Raw genomic sequence first — 20,968 nt, forward strand, 5'->3', positions numbered from 1 at the left:
CGATTTAGGCCAGTTGTCGATCCATGCCCCTCATGATTTCATAAACGATGAGAACGTGACACACTGGCTGGAACATTCCAGCGAAAAAGCCCCTGCTGACCCCATCTCCATGCTTATCTGAAGCTCTCGGCTCCCCGCAACATCCCTGTAAATCATGTGTGCACAGTTTCAATTTTCACAAAATCCTTCCTGTAGAAGTTGACCATAATTGTAAACAGTATTCTAAATGTGATCTCACCAATGCTCCATATCGCCACAACATGACATTCCAACTTGGATAATCGACTTTCTGACTAATAACGAAAAGCGTGCCAAGTGCTTTCTTCACCACATTGTCTCCTTGTGGCACCACTTTATCTGCTTTTATAAATTTTTCCTTGACTGATAAAGTTGTGATTGTCACTATGTTCTGCTGCCTTCACGGATATGTTGACCAACATGCAAAGTCTCTCTGTTCCCGTGGGTTTCCTCGTGTCCTGTCAATCATTGTGTAATCAATTGATGTGTTACTTCCAATGTGCATCACCTCATGTTTTTTATGGTTAGTTTCAACGTCGCCTTTCTGAATGTGACATTTGATAAATCCATTTCTGTGCTCCTCCGTCCTAAAAGGATCTTCGTCACTATTAACCACTTTGCTAATATTCGTATTATCGACAACTCTGCTTATCATTTCCTCCTAACTTGTTCTACATTCTTTACACACATTCACAAACGACATGGGACCCAGCATTCATCCTTGTGTTACATCATTGAGTACCAGTTCCAGTCACAAGAAACAGACTTCTATCACCATCCTGTGTCTCTTACCACCACCAATTATGTTTGTATCCAACTGCCAGGGAACCTAAAATCCCTTTTCACTTGCATCCTCCTACCAATCTTCAGAGTGGTGTCGTGTTGAAGGCTATGTTGGAATCCACACAAATAATATCAACTTCACCACCCTCGTTCAAAAAAAAACCTGATCACTTGCCAATAAATTGTATTTAATCCAATCTGTTAGGTATGACATTCTGTACCAAAACCGTGATGATTCTCCCTGATGAAACCTTGCCTGGTGAAGTGGCAGTTAACTCTTTCCTTCAAGGTTTGCACCAAAAGGTTCCCTTCAATTGATGTGAGACTCACTGCTGTGTGATTCTCTGGTTTATCTCTCCCAATCTTGCTTTAGTCCAGTCCACTACAAACCCAAAGATGAAAGTAAACCATTGCTCAGAACACCTGCAATTTCCTCCCTTGTCACAGAGAGGAACATAAGATACAAGTTTATCCTGAATTGGGAATATGCCCACTTCAATCTGGAAAACCGCGAACACTTCCTCAGTCCCTATGTCAAACTGCTTAAGAACCTTTCCATCCCTCCTCCTGCATTCTGCCCGTATATCTTGCCACAAGAGGACTGTTTGCTCACTGAACAAGTAAAGTGATTCAGTCAGTTATTCCATTTGCAGACATAACTGTACTGTAACTCTGGAGGATGATCATTCAGATATTTTAGCTTGAAAACGCTGTATTCAGCATTCGTGGTTATAAAATATTTTGCTTTGATAGCCACAGGCTATTACAGTGAGAAATGGTTTGAAATTTCTCCAACTGAAAAACATTTACTTAATTCCAACTCCTGTGCAGATTGCTATCTGTTCACATCTGATATGACGGACATGTTGCTCTCTTGTTGTTTATCATATCCAGAACAGAGCGGCGGCACAAATCCCAAACACATGATTTCTATTTTCATTGACCTACGAAGTCGATGCCAGTGGCAAACATTGTAATGGGATTCATCAACAAGAGAAACTTTCAGGATGAAAACAGTTCTGTCTTCTGCGCAGGGGGTCATTGCAGAAGCACAGTATCCAGCCTCCTCAGGGGAAAGACGAGAAGATGCTGAAAAGAGAAATCGAAGTTAACATTTTTGGTCCAGTGACCCCATCCTTGGCACTGATGATTTCCAGGAAAACTTCGGTCGATATGCAGAAGATATGTGGGGGTGCAGTAATTAGGAGGAAACGAGATGTCAGGATAGAGACGAAAGAGAGAGACGGGCATTTAGGCATAGGAATTGATAATGATCTGTTTGGAGCATTAACAACTGCTCACAGAGACTGTTTATGACTAACCAAAGGTAGTGTGTGACTAGGCCTGGTGAGTGCGTCGGGGGCCAACACATGGGAAACTTCAGGCCTCTAAAATGACTGAAATTGATCTGGAGGGTCGTGGGGTCCTCAAGCAGAAAATGGTCTGCTGCTTATTCAGCATGCGCTAAGCTATGGTGCAACACTGCAGTAAGACTGAGATAAAGACGTTCGCTACGGAACATGGTTCTGTGCTAAAGGAGCAGTGAACTGAAAGCTCAGGGACACTTTTGGCGATAGAACTTGGCATTCTGCAAAACACTTCGTTTCCTAAGGTAGTGACGACCACAATATGAGCTGTAGACTAGATTGTGCGAAGTGTAGGGAAAGTATTGCTTCACCTGGAAGTTGTATTTGAGCACTTGTATGCTAAGCATGGAGGTCAGAAATGGACAAGGGAGGAGAAGCAAGAAGCAAGGATACCGTGGAAGATATTATTGTAGATGTTTTTTAATCAATGAGTAAGAATGCGACCATAAAGGTACTATACCTGAATGGTCGTACTTTTTGGAAGAAGTTTGGAGATATAACGGCATAAATCATCACAAATGAATACGATTTAATATACGTTGCAGAGACATGGAGACAGCATAGTCAAGACTGGGAGGTATATAATCACTGGTATGAGACAATTTGGAAGGACAGAAAGGATGGTAAGGAAGGTGGTGTAACTCAAATATTGAAGGACAACCTCAGACCGATGCAAACAGATGATTTAGTTTCTATGGAGAATGAGTTTGAATCAATTTGGGAGGAAATTAGAATTTCTAAGAAGAAAATGTCACTGTTTGTCTGAGTCTATCCGCCTCCAAATTTTAAGATGACATTGGGGAGGGCAGTGAACAAAGACGTAAATAACAAATGAAAAATTGAATGGCAATTATCATGTGGGAATTTAATCAACATGTCGATCGGTCGAAGCAGCTCAGTCAGGGTAGCCTTGATGGGGATAGTGTTGAGTGTATCTGCGATAGATTCCTTAAATAATGTGTAATCGAACAGGCCAACAAGGGGAGAGGTTAAATTAGATTTAGTGCTGGGTAATGAACTCGACAAGATGTTAGATTTGGCAATAGGTGAGCACTTGGGTGATAGTTACCAAAATTCAGTTATGTTTATTTTAGATTTTCATAGGGATAGGTATACATCGGAGTGCAAGCGCTATTGCTGGAGGAAAGAAAATTGCAATGCGATTAGATAAGATTACGCATTCAGAGGTTGGCAAAGAAATGGCACGGAATGGGCAGAATGGAAATGTGGAGTTTATTCCAGGAGGAGGTTCTGTGTGTCTTTGATAAGTATGTACCTGTCAGAGGGGGAGGAAATTGTCAAGCGCAGGAGTCAAGATTACTGAGGAAGTTGAATCTCTTGTTGAGAAGGCTTGTGTTCCCATGAGACGTGAATGCTCAGTTAAGGAGATTGAGAGTTACAAGTTAAATAGGAAAAACCTGAAGAGAGACTGAAGACGAGCCAGGAGGGGACAGAGAATTTGTTGACAGATAGATGAAGGGAAAATCCGAAAGCTTTCCATCGATATGTGAGGGCTAAAGGAATGAATAGAATAAAATATGGCCAATGAAGGACAGTCGTGGTAAGTAGTGCGTGGAGTCAGAAGCGATGGGGGAAGCGCGAAAGCAATGTCTTTAGTCAGGATTCGCACCGGGAAAACAAAATGTTCTCTAGGATAATACTGAGAAACTGGCTACCAGACGAAATAGGATTGAAGTTCCCAAAGACAAGGCGTCATAAGCTCTGAAAATGTGAACATATCTAAATTCCCCTGGGCCAGATCGTATTTATCCTAGGACTTTCTGGGAAGCTAAGAATCAGATTTATGATTCTTCCACTTTGATATTAATGTTGTTATTGTCCAAAGTTAGAGTACCAGAACACTACAGGATAGTAAAAATTGCTCTCTCATTCAAAAAAGGGAGTAAAGAAAACCCTGGAAATTATAGACCCAAGTGTTGGAAAAGTTCCATGAGATAAGATTTGTAATCATCTCGATTGGCATAAATTTATGAGGGCAAGTCAAGCCGGTTTTGTGAATGGGTGGACGACACCTACAAACATTATCGAGCTCTGTGAATTGGTAATTGAACTGCAGGTCAGTTTGCTCACTGAATTGGAAAGTTCATTTCCAGACGTTTCGTCACCCTACTCGGTAACAATTTCAGTGGGTCTCCAGGCGAAGCACTGTTCATGATTCCTGCTTTCTCTTGATATGTTTGGTTTTCTTTGGGTTGGTGATGTCATTTCTGATGGTGATGTCATATCCAGTTCTTTTTTTCTCAAGGGGTAGTTGATGGCATCGAACTCGAAGTGTTTGTTGATGGAGTTCTGGTTGGAATGCCATGCTTCGATTAAATCTCCTGCATGTAGGTGTTTGGCTTGTCCTCGGATGGATGTGTTGCCTCAGGCGAATGCAATGTTTATCAAATGCAATATTTGTCAAGTTCTTGCATGGCATTTTGTAAATGACATCAGTTTTTGCATATGGACAAATCGGCAGAAAACGAGCCACCAGGATACATGAACACCAACTAGCCACAATACGACGTGACCCTCTCTCACTGGTATCTTTACACACAGATCAGGAAAGACACTACTTTGACTTGGACAACGCATCCATCCGAACACAAGTGAAACAGAGACACACAGGATTATTCCGAGAAGCATGCAATCCATCAAAATCACATCGATTTAGACTTCATCTACAACTCGCTGAAAAACAGAACAGGAAATTATATCACTACAGGAAATGACATCACCAACCCAAAGAACCGCAAGCATATAAATAGAAAGCAGAATTCATGAACAGTCCGTCACCCGTAGGCACACTGAATATATTAAGCAGGAGGGTAACGAAACGTCTGGAAATGTGCCTTCCAGCTCAGTGAGCAAATCTTCATCTGGGAAGCTAAAACTGAGCTACAACTCTTGTCAAAACTTGCCAGGTCACGGAACAGATGTATGAGGATAAAGCTCTTTATGTAATGCACGTTTGGGTTTCAGTTAGCCGTTTGATAAATTTCGCCACGGCAGGTGACTCACAAAATACTGAGGCATGGGAATGAGGGGGATGTCGTGCTTTGTATCAGAAATTAGCCAGCTGAAAGAAGACAGAGGGTGTTACTTGATGGGAAAACATCATCCTGGAATTCTGTTGCTTGTGGTGTACTGCAACGATCTGTTTTGGGTTCACTGCTTTTTGTCATTTTTTGGTAAACGAGCTGGATGGGGGAGGAGAAGGATGGGTTAGTAAATTTGCGGACGACACTACGTTTGGGAAAGTTGTACACAGTGCTGAAAGATATTGTAGATAACACAGTGACACAGGTATGCAGCAGAGTTGGGCTGAGAGTTGGCAAATGGAATTTAATGCAGAAAAGTGTGAGAAAGAACATGGCATTAAAAATATCACAGAATATAAAGATTGATAGCAGAAGTTTCTAGTAAAATATAAAATGAAAAAGAGAGGCAAAAGTAAACTTTGACCCTCTCGTGGATGAGAAGGGACATTTACTTATGGGATATGCGGAAATAGCAGTGACATTGATCAGGCATTTGCGTCAGTCTTCACAGTGGAGGATATTAATAACATGCCAGTAATTGACAAAGAGATGATGTTTGGTGATGACATGGGAACAGTCATTATAACAAAAGAGCTAGTGTTGGATTGTTGAAGCTAATATTGCAAAAGATGGTTACGTCTCCAGGACTTGATGGAATGCATCGCAGGGTACTAAAAGCAATGGTATGTGCTTGCGGTAATTTTGCAGAATTCGTTGGTCTCTCGGCAGTCCCAGCAGATTGGAAAACACAAATATGGCGTCACTGTTTAAAAAGTGAGGCAGACAAAATATGAGTAATTAGATCAGATTACTTAGAGTATCGAAGCAGGCCCTATGTCCCAACAAGTCCACACTGACCGCCAAAGTGCAACCCACCCAGACCCATTCTCCAACATAATAGACTAGTTTGTTTAACATCTGTAGTGCATAAATTTCTTCAGTCTTTAATCGAGGAAAAAATAGAGGGGCTTCTCCGTAGAAATTTGACAGATGCAGTCTGGATTAATGAAGAGCAGGTCATTCCTGCAAAACCTTTTCGAATTCTATGATGGCATTACGATCATGGTGTACAAAGGGACCCAGTGAATTGAAGTACTTAGATATTCAAAATGGCCTCGACAAGGTGCTGTTCAGGGGCAATATTCTGGCAGATGGAATTACAGATTTGAAGGTGTTCGCTGATGACAGGAGAGTATGTGGAATAGGCTTATTTCGAAAATTCAGAAGAATGAGGCCGGATATTATGGAAACGTATAAGATTATGAAGGTCATGTGTGAGATAGAACTCGAGAGCATGCTTCCATTTGCAGATGAAACTAGGGCAAGAGGGCACAGCCCTAGATTAGAACGAGATATAGGACTGAATTGAGAAGGTATTTCTTCAACCAGAGGGTTGTTCCTCGATGGCGTGCTTGCCCAACGATGTAGTTGATGAGACATCAATCAATTTTTTTTTTAGCTCGGGCTGCTTTTGTTTTGAACAATAAAGGAAGTAAAGATTACCTTCAGAGTTTGCTTAAGTGGATGCGTGTCCATGGAAAGATCAGGCATGAGCTGAATGAATGGCGAAGTATTCTTTAAGGCCTGTGCGGCAAAGCCTTGCTCCTCGTTCTCATGTTCTATGAATGTATGTGTCACATATTCCGTGATTTTAGGGAAAGCTTCCATGGAGCTGTTGGGGGAGGTGTTGAGAGAGAAGGCGCAGTGCACCACGATGCCCCAGAGGGAATGGTTCCTGGGGAAGGCGGACAAGGGCGGAGAGGGGGATGTATGTTTGGTAATAGCATTTCGCTGGAGGTGGTGGAATTAGGAAATTAGAGCAGGTCATAGTCAGAGATTTTCTTGACTCCTAAAGCCTGGATAACACATAGCCTGCGATTACACGCCGCCGATGATTTGTCACTGGCAGTCTCCATTAACAGCTATTCACTCTCAGAGCCAGAGCGTTATTCACCTCATTGACCAAATGTTCTTCTCTTTCTTTTCTTCTTTCCCTACCAACTGTTTACTACTTTACAATACAGAATGAGACATGATGGGATAGTGCCTTTTCGCCTGGATGATTGCAGTGTGAAAGAAACAATGTACAGGAGAAGCACAACAGATTAGTTTGCATCTGAGTAGCAAGAGATATTTAAATTGCAACCTTCTTGAGAATTCCTTACTGCAGTTTAACAATATTGAAAAGCTCAAACCCGTCCAGAACAGAGCAGCTGAATTGAGCAGCAACTCATAACTAATAAAACATCGACAAACATCAATTCCCATCATAACCAAACGCTCAGACATGCAGTCTGCACCATCCACTAGATGTACTGCAGATATTCACCAAGGCTCCATCAAAAGTACATTACAAACTCACAACTGCATCCATCTAAAAGGAAAAGGGCACTAGACAGATGGGAAAGACCTACAACCCACCGACCATCCTGATCTGGAAATATATTGCCATTACTCCAGAATCACTGGGTCAAAATTGTGGATTCCAATTACCTATAATTTGGATCTGCCGACAGCACACAGAAACGATGGTTCAAGATGGAAGCTCATCATCACATTACCCAGTCAAATCAGGAATGAACAATAAATGCTGACCTGTTCTGGAATAACCACATCCGATGGAGAATGAAAATCATATGCTTTGGTGTTCTGAGGATTCTGTCTTACTGAGATATTTCTGGATTTATTTGAGTGGTATCGAAGATGAGGATTTGCTGTTGGGAAACTGAAACGAAGCATTAGATCAGAATTTGAAGTAGTTGCTTTGTTCCATTTAGCCTGAAGCTTACCCGCCTTTGAAAATGAAAGCAGAAAGCTACATTCACAGTGGAGTGAAAGTATTCACGATCTGAAATATCGAGGCATAATTGGAGGGACGCTGGAGAGAAACTGCGGAAATGTGATGACGATTCAATTACTTGTCTGCCCTGAAAATTCATCAGGGCAACCACACCGGGGGAAAACAATTCAACTGTTCTGAGTCTGGAAAGGGAGTTGCTCAGTTCTCTAACTTGCTGACTCACCAGTGGGTTCACACGGACAAGAAACCATTTAATGGTCCAGAGTATGAAAAAGGCATTAAAAGGGCTCACGAACTGCTGTACCATCAACGTGTTCACGCTGACGAGAGACCATTCAAGTGCATTCTCAGAGGGAATACATTCAGGCCGTCATTTGATCTCAATTTACATCTGCGAACTCAGTGGAGAGAGGCCGTTCGTCTGTTCTAAGAATGGGAAAGGATTCTTTCAGTCATTCTGTCTGCTGAGGCACCAGTGAGTTCAAACAGAGGAGAGATCATTCGTCCGCTGTGATTTGAAATAATTAATTGATTCCGGCAATCTGCTGAAATACAAGCGAGTTCATACTGGAAAGAGACCATGCAACTGAATGTATACGATTTGCCTTTGAATGGAAAAGTGAGCCAGAATTGACTTTCTGGGTGTACCGCTACACTAAAGAAGGCATTTGCTATATCCAAAGCAGAGAACCATTTACTGTCCTTTGGAATTTGGGCTAATATATTACTAGGATCAGGAACATTTGGTCCAGGCAGAACAACAGCATAATTGACAACCTGCTGGTCTTGAACAAACTTCCATTTCCCCGATACACCTGGAATGTTTGCCTTATAGATTGGAAGAATGGGGGCTCTTGCCGGTGATCATCCACAGTGGATTATCACTTCACCCTTCAGGATGGATTCAAAGACTGGAGTAATTCCTTTTCCAGCCTCGGGTTTTAACGAGTCTTGTGTTCTGCAAGGACGATACTGAGACTTCGGGATTATTCTTTTCGTTTCGCAGCTTCGTATGAACCCCATATCACGTTTGCCTTTTGCCTTGCACTCAGCAGGGACATTCTTAATCTTGGGTGCGAGACATCTACCACAGCTCAATGCCAGGCTACCCTCTTGGCGGGGGTTACCTGGACTGCCCTATCTGCCTGAGTTAGCCAATTTAGTTTCTCCATGTATGTCTTTATATCTGCATTGAAGCAGATATGCACATCGTCCCTGAAGACACAAGCTTTTTTTGTGTGCCAGTAGTACCCATGGTCCCAAATCCTGCCAGCTGTCACTGGATGTGTTCACCAATGGTACTTGAGGAAAGGAGCGTTCCACATCAAAAAGATAGGGTCTATTTGCCTCACAGATATTTTGGATAAGTTTACACTGACTGCACATCTGTGATCGTTCTAATAAAATTCGCATAATAATAACTGACCTGGTTCAAACAATCTCCTGAAACAATCCTTCTCATATGATTACTTAAGGGCCAGTGCTGTGCAGTGCCTCATATCTCCAGCAAGTAAATCGGTGTTAATAGGATTAACATGCTTACTTGCTACCTAGGCGAGCGAATCGCTCACTGAACTTATGGCTCTCCCGGTAATCATCACTCATAGCCAAGCATCAGGGGTCGTGAGTCGGATTTTACAGCCTGCGCTGGTAAATCTTCTTTTTGTATTACCTGCAAGCCTGTCGGGGTATTGCACAAATCCGACCCCAGTCTCACTATGAGATCGCCAGCCATCAGATTTAAAGGGCAGAATTCCGAGAAATGAAATGAGAATTGGAATGTTTCACAATTACTGGTTTCACAAAATAGGGGTGCGGTTAATCTCTCTCGTGTCACGAATCCTGATGCATCCATTGTGTTGACTCTCTCAACTGCCTAGATTTAAGGACTGAATATGTTGTCCCTGTATCTACCAAAAAGGTAACTGGTGTACCTTCCACATATAATACATTTTCCCTTGATAATAGAATTCGCTTCTTCTTATCAACACCTCAATATCAGGGACCTGAAACATTCGAGTTCCTTTCCAGATACGGAGTTGCTTTTTTCCCATTCCTTGACTGGTGATATGGTAGTTTACTGGCTTGTAAGTCTGCTATCAGTTCGGTTTAACTTTACATTTTTTTTCTTTCTAACTGCAATACTTGGCTCTGCAAAGTCAGGTTCTTACTTCTTTGTTTCCCTGTGCTTTTATTGGTTTCGAAATAAATGCTAATTTTCCATTACAATGGACATCACATTATTTTTACAGGTCGCTGCAACAGCGAGGGCCGAAGTGCCTGCACTGCATTGTAACGTTCTATGTAGTAAGCTACATTTCCTGCTGGTTTCTGATGTCTCTCCTCACTGTGGAAGCTTCCAGTCACATCTTCCAGAGATTTGTCTGCACTTCATTTAATAGAGGCAACTGTATTTCCTGCTCAGAATGTGATCTCTCTACAATGGAGAGAGGAAAACAGAGTCGGTGACAAAATTGAGATCACTTACATTCTTTCCAGAATCAACAAAAACTATCCCGATCTTCCAGTCTCCTGTAACTTCAACATTACACTGTTTTCCCACCCTTCAGGCTCTTTGCCTGTATTCCTGATGAAGGACTGTTGCCCGAAACGTCGATTTTACTGCTCCTCGGATGCTGCCTGAACTACTGTACAATTCCAGCCCCACTCTAATCGTGACACTGTGTTCCCAGGCCACTATTCCGGTCTCTGGTTTGCTGCAGGGCTCCTTCAAGGAATAACACAAGCTGGAAGACCTGCAACTCATTTTCTACAGACAGACTATGCAAACTTTAGGTCCCAACATCGAGTTCAATCATTTTGGAACCCGTCCGCCCTCTTCCATATTCTTCACCCAACCTTCCATCCCGACAGTTCCGAAGACAGATCATTGGACACGAAATGTTAACTTTCCTTTCTCATGAGATATGGACACGAGCTGCTGATTTTGGTCAGACCTTTTGGCTTTACTTCAGGGAACTTTGCTTGTCCGTTGTAATCGCCAGACTGCTGGAAGCTTCTGATTGCAGGATGAGATATTCAGAGGAGATGACAGGAATGGCAAGGGCTGGACCATTCCCATTGTGAAGGTAGACGAGCTGGGTTGGGGAATGTTTATCGAAGAGCAGAGAAAGCTCTTTGAGTAACCGATTAACGTGCACATTTTATGAAGAGGATAGATATGTATGACAGGGATCAGCCTGTATTTGGAAGGAATAGAGTGACATAAATGAAATACAGGAGACGAGATGTTTTGAGGAGAACTTGCAAGAATGCTTTCACCAGTCGAGTGTTGCTTATCTGGAAATCATTATCTGAGCATGTGGTAATGCTACGTGTCATGAGAACGTTCCAGCAGTCTGTAGCCGAACACTTGAAGAGCCAGAGCACACGTGGATAAGGAACAGGTACTGGAAAGTGTGACCAGGACAGACAGACGCGAGATGGGTGTCCTGAACGCAATGGGTCAAAGACAAATTTGTGTGCTAAAAGGCAGCTGTGGGTGCGGCTCTGTGGCGCAATGGATAGCGCGTTGGACTTCTATGTCATTGCTCAGGTTATAATTCAAAGGTTGTGGGTTCGAGTCCCATCAGAGTCGAATTTTGGTTTATGGTTTGTAAGGTGGTCAGAGCAGACTCGGCTTCTCATCTGCAAAACCAACAGTATTCATGCAGAAACTCAACTGTCTCGAAACGGAACATTTTCCTCTCACAAGTTTAAATTTTCGATGTCTATTTATGATAGAGATCAATAAACATCTGTTAGTCAGTAGGCAACACGATGATGTGTATCGGATGGAAAAAGACACAAAATTGTTTTGTTAGCCATGATGATATTGAATCATGGAGCGGGACGAGATCGGTATTAACAATGGGCTCCTTTGTGTCTGTGCCATTTCTGGCCCAATTTTTAAACAATCATAATAATAACAATATGAATTAAACACCACGAAATATTTTGGTCTCACCTCCACATCCCTTCCCTTCCAGCTGGAACAGACAGCTCTTGTTTCAGCTGTAGATCAGACAGCGGAGGGATCTGACAAGTTCTCCTTCAGACTGAGTTTTGCTTCGCATGGGTTTCAAAGCGGACACTTGGAGCAAGCAATTGCATGGATTCAGGGGATTCAGGGACAGATTTCCCCTTTGCTGGGCTGGAATTCTGGCCAACGTAATGAACGTGAAGTTCTGACATTTTGAATCTTACTCTGGATTCTTGCGTCATCATCAATTAAATTGAAATTCACGTTGCCCTTGCATAACATTATTCAATCTTCACTGTTTATAAAAATCATGCCAAATTCTCGTGGGTGCAGTATGCTGATATTGTTGTCGTTGTGTGCAGTATGGGTCGATGTGTCATATGAACATGCCAAAGGAAGTTGGTGAAATTTCACTGAATCGAATTCCCTGACGAAGTGAAGCCGATCGAAGGAAAACCCCAGTCCAGTGGCGACATAACATTTCTGGTGATCAACGCAGGACACCACAGTAAACGTACGCAGCATTCAATAAAGTCGATTTTCGCCACATTTTTCTATGCCACATTTTCACCACATTTCAGGGACATTATTGTGATCTCTAAGCTCTCACATTCTACAGGAAGAACATTGAAATGGCCGACTATCCATTACTAATGTCCTGAATTCACACACACACGCGCATATATGCGCATATTTATATATCCACACAGATATAAATGTATGTGCGCATGCATGTATATGTCTGTGCACATATATTTAAAATTGCAAAAGAACTTTGAGTAAAACAGCATTTATTCTAAAAGAAATATGATTTTTTTTGGAGTTGGGACTGTCCTTGGGAAATGCCTCAGTTACTTAACACCAGCCATAAATACTCCCTGAGTGAATATCCAACACTCAATAGAGATACAGAGGTGATTTTTGCAAAAAATGACGTGTTTCATACCGCTGAGCCTGCGCTGTGTTAAATTCTGGAAAGGATGTTTAGCTCTTTTCACATTACTGATTTTGCTGTAAGCTCGCACAGGCCATTAAAGCAATCCACAAAATATTAGATTTATCTCATTGGACATTTTGACTGTTATCAGAAAAACTGGAATCGAAACGATAACGATGTTTTTAAGTATTGCTGTGAAGATTACAGAATTGCAGTAGGAATATTTTTCGTGTCTTGTTAATGGATATTTTGGGGGGAGATGAGTGAGCGGTATATGGACTCACTCCCTTCTCTGTGATTGCAGCCAAATGTTCCAATGCAACACATGAAAGAATAAAGGTGCATTACATTGGCAGGTCAGTTCCCACTCACGATAGTATAGTTTCACTTTGATTATCGCCATCGTCTAAAGTATTAGCTGAGTTGGGAGATCATGATTCTGAGGGTATGCTGAGACATTGCGAGAATTAATCGCACACTGTTGGCTTCACTTTATATCTTAAACCAGTTATGCAGCAGACTAAGCTGACTGGCTTCCCTTTCATGCTCAGTTTTTTTTTACAATTTATAGAAGTTCACGTGAAACAAGCTGCTGAACATTTCCTCACAATCAGCACATTCAGTACTTGGTCGTACTCAGTTGCAGGTGTTATGAAGTTTCTTTCCAATTAACTTTAACCAATTACAGAGTGTGCACGTAACGCGTACCCATCATGGCCGCACAGACTCCCTGTCACGGTGAAATTCATTCCTTGCATGTCTGCACGCGTCTTCACAAATATATTAGGATCAGCTTCTTAATAATCTTTTCAGCAAAAAAGTAATCATTTTCGAATTCAAATGCTGTAGAAGGAAAAGCATAACTTTCCAAACTTCTCTTTATCATTCATCGCTGGTTTTGAAGTTCTAAAGTCTTGATATAGATCCATCCGAATGAAGGAATTTCCCTCCTGTTTAATCTCACAAAATTCTCATCGCCTGGAAACCTTCCATACGGACACAACTCAGTTTTACCTTGTGTCACGCCACATGAACTCTTCGTTTTTTCCACCAACCCATGAAACCTCGCCTTGTCTTTTCAAATGGCATTACCCCTCACTACATCGATGGCTTCCTTTCCTTTTTTTGTTTCCAAGTAAACGCTGTCCATTCTTCCTGACGTCTTTTCATTCCAGTCATCGCCATCCATGTCTTTTATTATCTCTTTATATCCCTGTATAGTCCATGTTGGGAAAGGATGCTAGGTCCAATGCAACACATTAAAACCCGGTCTAATGCTGAAAACTGCCATTACCAATGTAGGGAAAATGGGAGCTAGTTCAGGCAAAAGGGAATCCGTTGGTTGTCGCGTAATGGATCAATCCCTGACTGGGAAGTGACTGTTTTCCCTCACTTTTCTCTCTGGTCTGAACATTTGCTAAAGCAACACACTAAGGAAACATAGAATGTCTACAGTTCAGAAACTGGATATTCAATGCAACCAATGCACACCAATCCTCCAGGGATTAACCCTCACCGAACAATTCCTTACCCTTTTTCTCTTCATTTGCGCCTGAAGTAGGCACCTTACTGACAGTCAACCCAGTTGTAGGCAAATCATATCTCTGGCGCTGTGAGGCAGCAGTGATAACCAGTGAGCCACCTTATGGCCCTGTACAATATTGCAAGGCACATGCGGACTTTGTTGTTGCCCTTACCAGGAACAATAAATTTTGATTCCCTGACCAAGAAATGAACCCTAACCACAGCGGTGAAAATGTTGCATCGGAACCACTGGTCGACCAGGAAGGACGGCATGTGCAATTGTGTCTTATCTTAACAGCATAGCTTTCTTTTCCTGTGATGAGACATTTCTATCGAAAAAGAATGTTCGTGACACCGTGCTTTTACAGCACAGAATAATACATCATGTCAGTACCAGTCATAACCACGACTTGGCCCACAGCCACAGTAATGGGCGGCACGTTGGCACTGCGGTTAGCACTGTTGCCTCACAGCGCCCGAGACCCGCGGTCAATTCCCGACTCAGGCGACAGGCTGTGTGGAGTTTTCACGTTCTCCCCGTGTCTGCGTCGGTTTCCTCTGGGTGCTCCGGTTTCCTCCCACAGTCCAAAGATGAGCGGGTCAGGTGAATTGACCAAGCTAAATTGCCCTTAGTGTTAGGTAAGGGGTAAATGTAGGGGTATGGGTGGGTTGCACTTCGGTGGGTCGGTGTGGACTTGTTGGGCCGAAGGGCCTGTTTCCACACTGTAAGTAATCTAATCTAGCCTGACGTCTGAAGTGCTCATCTCAATGAGACTTTTAATGCATAGGTTTAATTTCAAATGAACCAGCGACAGAGATTAAAGTCAGATACCGTCACATTTGTTCATGACCTGGGGGAGAACTGAACCTCATTTTGACCCCATAGATGGAACTATACAGACACACCTTTTGAGAGTGACAAAGGCCTCCGGACATCCCAACTAACATAAAATGAGGAATTGAACCGTTTGGCTTCTTCTTTCTTCATTACTAGATTTAAAACCCGATTCTGTTGACATAAGCAGAGGGGTAAACTGACAGGTGGCTGTCTTTCGAAGACTGCCCCAATCGTGAATATTTGGTATCTGCAAACCGTTGATGTCTCCTCCTGTGAGGCCGACTGGCTAGCTGTGCTCTTGCAGCCTCTGACCGGTTTAATTTGGATTCCAGCGCATTCCTGTCTCTACATAAGGAACAGAAGCACACAGCCGCATCCCTGTAAGTTTTCGTCCCCCGCTGTTTCACCGTTAGTTTACTGCTTCTAATGAGTCACGTTTTTCTTTCTGTCAAACGAAGGTATGTCCCCTCGAGAGGGCGGACCAGATTCAGAGAGTTGGATTTGGGATCTGGGTGGGTGAGGGTGGTTTGGAAACTGATCTATTCAATGTTTATGCCTTGTGTTTGTAGGCTCCCGAGACAGAAGATGAAGTGTTCATGGTGACAACCTGGTAAATCTCTTCCCAACCCTCTCCAGCTTAATAATATCCCTACTGTAACATTACGACTATAATTGCACACAATACGACAGAAGAGGCTTTATCAATGTCCTGCACAACCTCAGCATGATTTCTCAGCTTCTAATCTCAAAGGTCTGAGCAATGAAGTAACCTCAAACACTCTGCATCACAAACTTCAAAGAATTATACCTGCACCCCGGGTCCCTCTTTTCTACATAACTACCAAAGCCCAGCATTGATTGTACAAGCCCTCCCCTTGTTTGATTTATCAAAATGCAACACCTCTCATGTATCCAAGTTAAACTTAATCTGCCACACATCAGCCCAGTGTGTGATATTACTACCCCCTCTACATTCCCCCTTCGGATTAAAATGACATTCCCCTCTCCAGTAGGTCCACAAACAACAGCCTTGACGTTCCCAAAGATGCAGAGCTTGGTTTATCTTATGCAGGCGGAGGGAGGAGTGGGTAAGGAGAAGCTGGATAGTGAACAACTTCCTTGAATGACTTCATGATTTTAGGAACAGGAAAGCCAGATGTTAGATATTTGAAATATTGACCGGTGTTTTGGGCCCAGACTTGTGCTCTTTCCTCCTCTCTGGTGTTCAGTATTGATATCTACTCCAGAGCCTTCATAGTGCAGAGTGTCTCTGCAGGATTTAATTCCCTGATATAGCAGACGACTGGTAAGAGCCATTTAAACCGGCAACCATAGCCAAGCAATTAAAGATGTTCATACATTATCTCAATGGAACAGCGAGTGCACTCAACATCCTATAGTTGAGGCTAGTAACTTGTACGTTTTTTCAGTGAGGAATATATAATTTGGTAATATTAACCAGAATTTAATAAATTCACATTAAATTAAAATAAGACCCAACGTCTAGGCATGGTTTAGGCCTTGTGTAGTGGGTGGTGCCCACGTTTCTGAGCGGGAACTCTGGATTGGATTCCAGTCAATGACTGTCTGTTAATGCCCCTATCTCTGGAGACGGTGGAGGTTCAACAGGCTGATGAACAAACAAACAGGACCATCATATTGCAGCATTAGGAGCTAATGCTGAATGATGGTAGTGTCCCTATCACTGGCCGAAACTTCCAGTTTCAAATCCCACAGAGCTGTTTTGTAATATGTCTGAACAAGTTGATTAAACATTTTTGGAATCGTGCCATGATGGAAAAGGAAGAGGTACGACTACTGAATTTGAGAATTTAGACCGAGAATGACTGAAAGCACAGCCAATCATCTTGATTGGAGTCACATTTACACTTTCTAGAGGTTTATGAAATTATGAAGGGCATGATAGGGTGAGTGGTCAAGGTTTCCTCCCACCATGGTAGGAGAGTCTAAAGCTAAAACACATATGTTTCAGGTGGAAAGAGAAATATTTGAAAGACAATGAAGAACAACTTTTTTTCCCTGCAGAGTGTGGTGCTCCTATAGAATAAGATGCCAAAGAAACTGGTGGTGGCTGGAACAATTACAGCATTTAAAAGGCAACTGGGCGGCTTTATGATTAGTGGGATATGGGCCAAATGATGGCAAATGGGAGTGAATTGATTTATAAAAATCGGATGGCATGAACGAGTTGAAGGGTCTGTTTCCCTGTTATTCGAATCTATGAATCATTGATTTAATTAATGAAGGTCTCTTTGTGACCGTCAGTTGTTCACCATTATACAAACACTGTCCACTGTTCACTCAAACTTGATGTCATGGCAAATTTGCGAAATATACCTTCTATAACTCTCATCTAAATCATATATATAAATGACAAACAAAAGTGGACCCAACAATTTTGCCTCTGGATCATCGATGTCCACAGGCTTCCAGTTCAAAAAACATCCATCCACCACCCCGTGTCTCCTGCCATTAATCGGATATACACAGAAACATACACGCAATCACACACACACATACAGAGACAGCGATGCAACCATGTCTTTAAGACAAATGTTAGATTAAAACTACGATCAAGAGTTACAGTGAGAAGGCAGGAGAATTGTGTTGAGAACACAACAAACAGGATGAAAGTGCAAAGTAGACCTGGTGGGCCAAATGACCTAATTCCAATTTCTGTGGTCTTAAGGTGTCAGGATTATTTTCAAAGGGTGCAGTAGAAGCTAAGTTTGATAAATACTTGACTGAACATTCAATGGGACTGTGAGATGCGTTTGAGGGGCTGAATGGTATATGCTTGTTCCTATTTGCTGTGCCCTTGTTTCTGAAAAGAACCGGTGACTTGCTGTGAGGTTAAAAGGGGTCTCCCATTTCCATTTGAGATAACGTTACTCTTTTCTCCTTTGGATTTTGCGATCGGTGGCGTTCTCATCCCCAGGAACAGTGAAGACTGGGTCATTGAGGATAATCAAGGCTGACCTTTACTGACCTTTGATGGACATGGAACAGACAGGAAAGGGGTATTCAGCTACATTCAGACCAACCAAGATGTTTCTAAACTGAGCAGCAAGTTGGAGGGGACGAATGGCCAACTGCTGCTCATACCTCGCCCGATGTTCTGTCAATTCACGCCTCGAGGCTGTTACAGAGGGAGAGAAAGATCCCATTCAGTCAGTCAGCATCGTGACAATACAGCAGGGGGAGGCCATAATGCACCTCCACGGGGTTAGACAGGAATACAATGAAGTATTCAAGTCATTTCAGTAAGTTGCACAGTACAGGAGGACACCATACAACCCATCGCAGGATGTTACGCAGGAGCAGAGGCGCCTTGGGTAGCGTCAGGAAATACAGAAAAGAGATCATAACTCATTTTGTGTTTGGAAAGCTGTACCGAGTGGAATACTTCAGGGATCTGTGTGAGGTCATCAACAAATTACAATCCATTTCAATGAATTGGATGAAGGAGATGGAGCTCAGTTTGCTCATACATCAGGATAGTCAATCAATATGATGTCAAATGGACTCAGAGCGTCTCAAATGAGATACAGACAGGGGAGGGCAGAGCGTCTGCAATGGGATACGGACAGGGGGAGGGCAGAGCATCTGCAATGGGATAGAGACGGTAAGGCCAGCGCGTTTGCATTGGGATACAGACATGGGGGAAGGCATAGCATCTGCAATGGGATACAGACATGTCAAAAGGCGTAGCGTCTGCAGAGGAATACCGACGGGGAGGCAGAGCGTCCGCAATATAATACAGACAGGTGCAGGCAAAGCGTCTACAATGAGATACAGACAGGGGAGGGGCAGATCGTCTGCAATGGGACACAGACGGGGGAGGGCAGATCATCTGCAATAGGATGCAGACGGGAGGCAGAGCATCTGCAATGGGATACAGACAGGGGGAGGCAGAGCGTCTACAATGAGGTTCAGATAGAGGGGGCAGAGCGTCTGCAATGGGACACAGATGGGGGAGGGCAGAGCGTCTGCAGTGGGATGCAGAATGGAGGGAGAGCGTCTGCAATGGGATACAGACAGTGGAAAGAAGACCGTTTGCAATGGGATACAGACGGGGGAAGAGTAGGGCACCTGCAGTGGAATACAGACGGCGGAGGCAGAGCATCTTCAATGGGATACAGACGGGGAGGGCATAACATCTGTATTGGGATACATTCAGGGTGAGGGAAAGCGTATGCAAATGGATACAGACGGGAAGGCAGAGCGTCTCCAACGTGATAGAGACGGGGGAGGGGCAGATCGTCTGCAATGGGACACAGACGGGGGAGGGCAGATCATCTGCAAAGGGACACAGACAGGGGGAGGGCAGAGCGTCTGCAATAGGATACAGACAGGGGTGGCAGTGTGTCTGCAATAGGATACAGAAAGAGGAGGCAGAGCATCTGCAATGGGTTATGACAGGGATGGCATAACATCTGTATTGGGAATACAGACAGGGTGAGGGAAAGCGTCTGCAAATGGAAACAGACGGTGAGGCAGATCGTCTGCAATGGGATGCAGACGGGGGAAGACAGAGCGTCTGCAGTGGGATACAGAGAAGGGGAGGGCAGAGCGTCTGCAATGGGATGCAGACGGGGGAAGGCAGAGCGTCTGCAGTGGGACACAGAGAAGGGGTGGACTGAGCGTCTGCAATGGGATAAAGACAGGGGGAGGCAGAGTGTCTGTAATGGGATACAGAGAGGGGGAGGGCAGAGTGTCTGCAAAGGGATACAGAGAGGGGGAGGGCAGAGCGTCTGCAATGGGATACAGACAGGGGGAGGCAGAGTGTCTGTAATGGGATACAGAGAGGGGGAGGGCAGAGTTTCTGCAAAGGGATACAGAGAGGGGGAGGGCAGAGCGTCTGCAATGGGATACAGACAGGGGGAGGGTAGACCGTCTGCAATAGGATGCAGATGAGAGGCAGAGTGTCTGCAGTGGGATATAGACAAGGGAAGGCAGAGCATCTAAAATGACATACAGACGGGGAGGGGAAGAGCGTTTGCAATGGGATACAGAGAGGGGGAGGGCAGAGTGTCTGCAATGGGATGCAGGCGGGAGGCAGACCGTCTGTAATGTGTTACAGACAGGAGCAGGGTAGGGCGCCTGCAGTGGAATACAGACAGGGTATGCAGAGCGTCTGCAATGGGATACAGACGGGGAGGACAGAACATCTGTAATGGGATACAGACAGAGTGAGGGAAAGCGTATGAAAATGGATACAGACGGGGAGGGCAGAACATTTGCAATGGGATACATACAGGGGGAGGGGCAGAGTATCAAGCAATGGCATGCAGACAGAGGACGGTTTTGAGCAAACCTTCAGCAGAAAAAACCCAGCACAATATATATGTGATGGGAATTTTCTGTTTTGGGGAAAAGACAAAACATCAGAAATTTATTTAAATGCAAGGAGAATGCATAACTCAGTGGTACAGAGAGATCTGGTTGTCTTAGTACATGAATCACATTAAATTACTCTGAAGATGCAGCTAGTGATGTGGAAAAAATGGATTTTTTTCTGATTCGTGCAAGGGAAAAGGGTAAAAGACAATACCACGACAATGATAATATCCGATTTACTTCCACTCCTCCGTGCTAGTGAGGGTAAGAACAGGAGGACATGGCAGCTGAATGCGTGGCTAAATAATTGGTTC

The 20,968-nt window shown here is 43.5% G+C and overlaps 1 non-coding gene across 1 annotated transcript; it reads left to right on the forward strand.

Moving 5' to 3' along the window:
• The first annotated feature begins 11,518 nt into the window (after positions 1-11,518).
• On the forward strand, positions 11,519-11,610 carry trnar-ucu (transfer RNA arginine (anticodon UCU)). The gene is given in 2 exon segments: positions 11,519-11,555; positions 11,575-11,610. It is a non-coding gene; the product is annotated as a tRNA-Arg (tRNA).
• The last annotated feature ends 9,358 nt before the right edge of the window (positions 11,611-20,968 follow it).

This window comes from Hemiscyllium ocellatum, chromosome 29 (assembly GCF_020745735.1).
Source record: "Hemiscyllium ocellatum isolate sHemOce1 chromosome 29, sHemOce1.pat.X.cur, whole genome shotgun sequence".
Classification (NCBI taxonomy): domain Eukaryota; kingdom Metazoa; phylum Chordata; class Chondrichthyes; order Orectolobiformes; family Hemiscylliidae; genus Hemiscyllium; species Hemiscyllium ocellatum.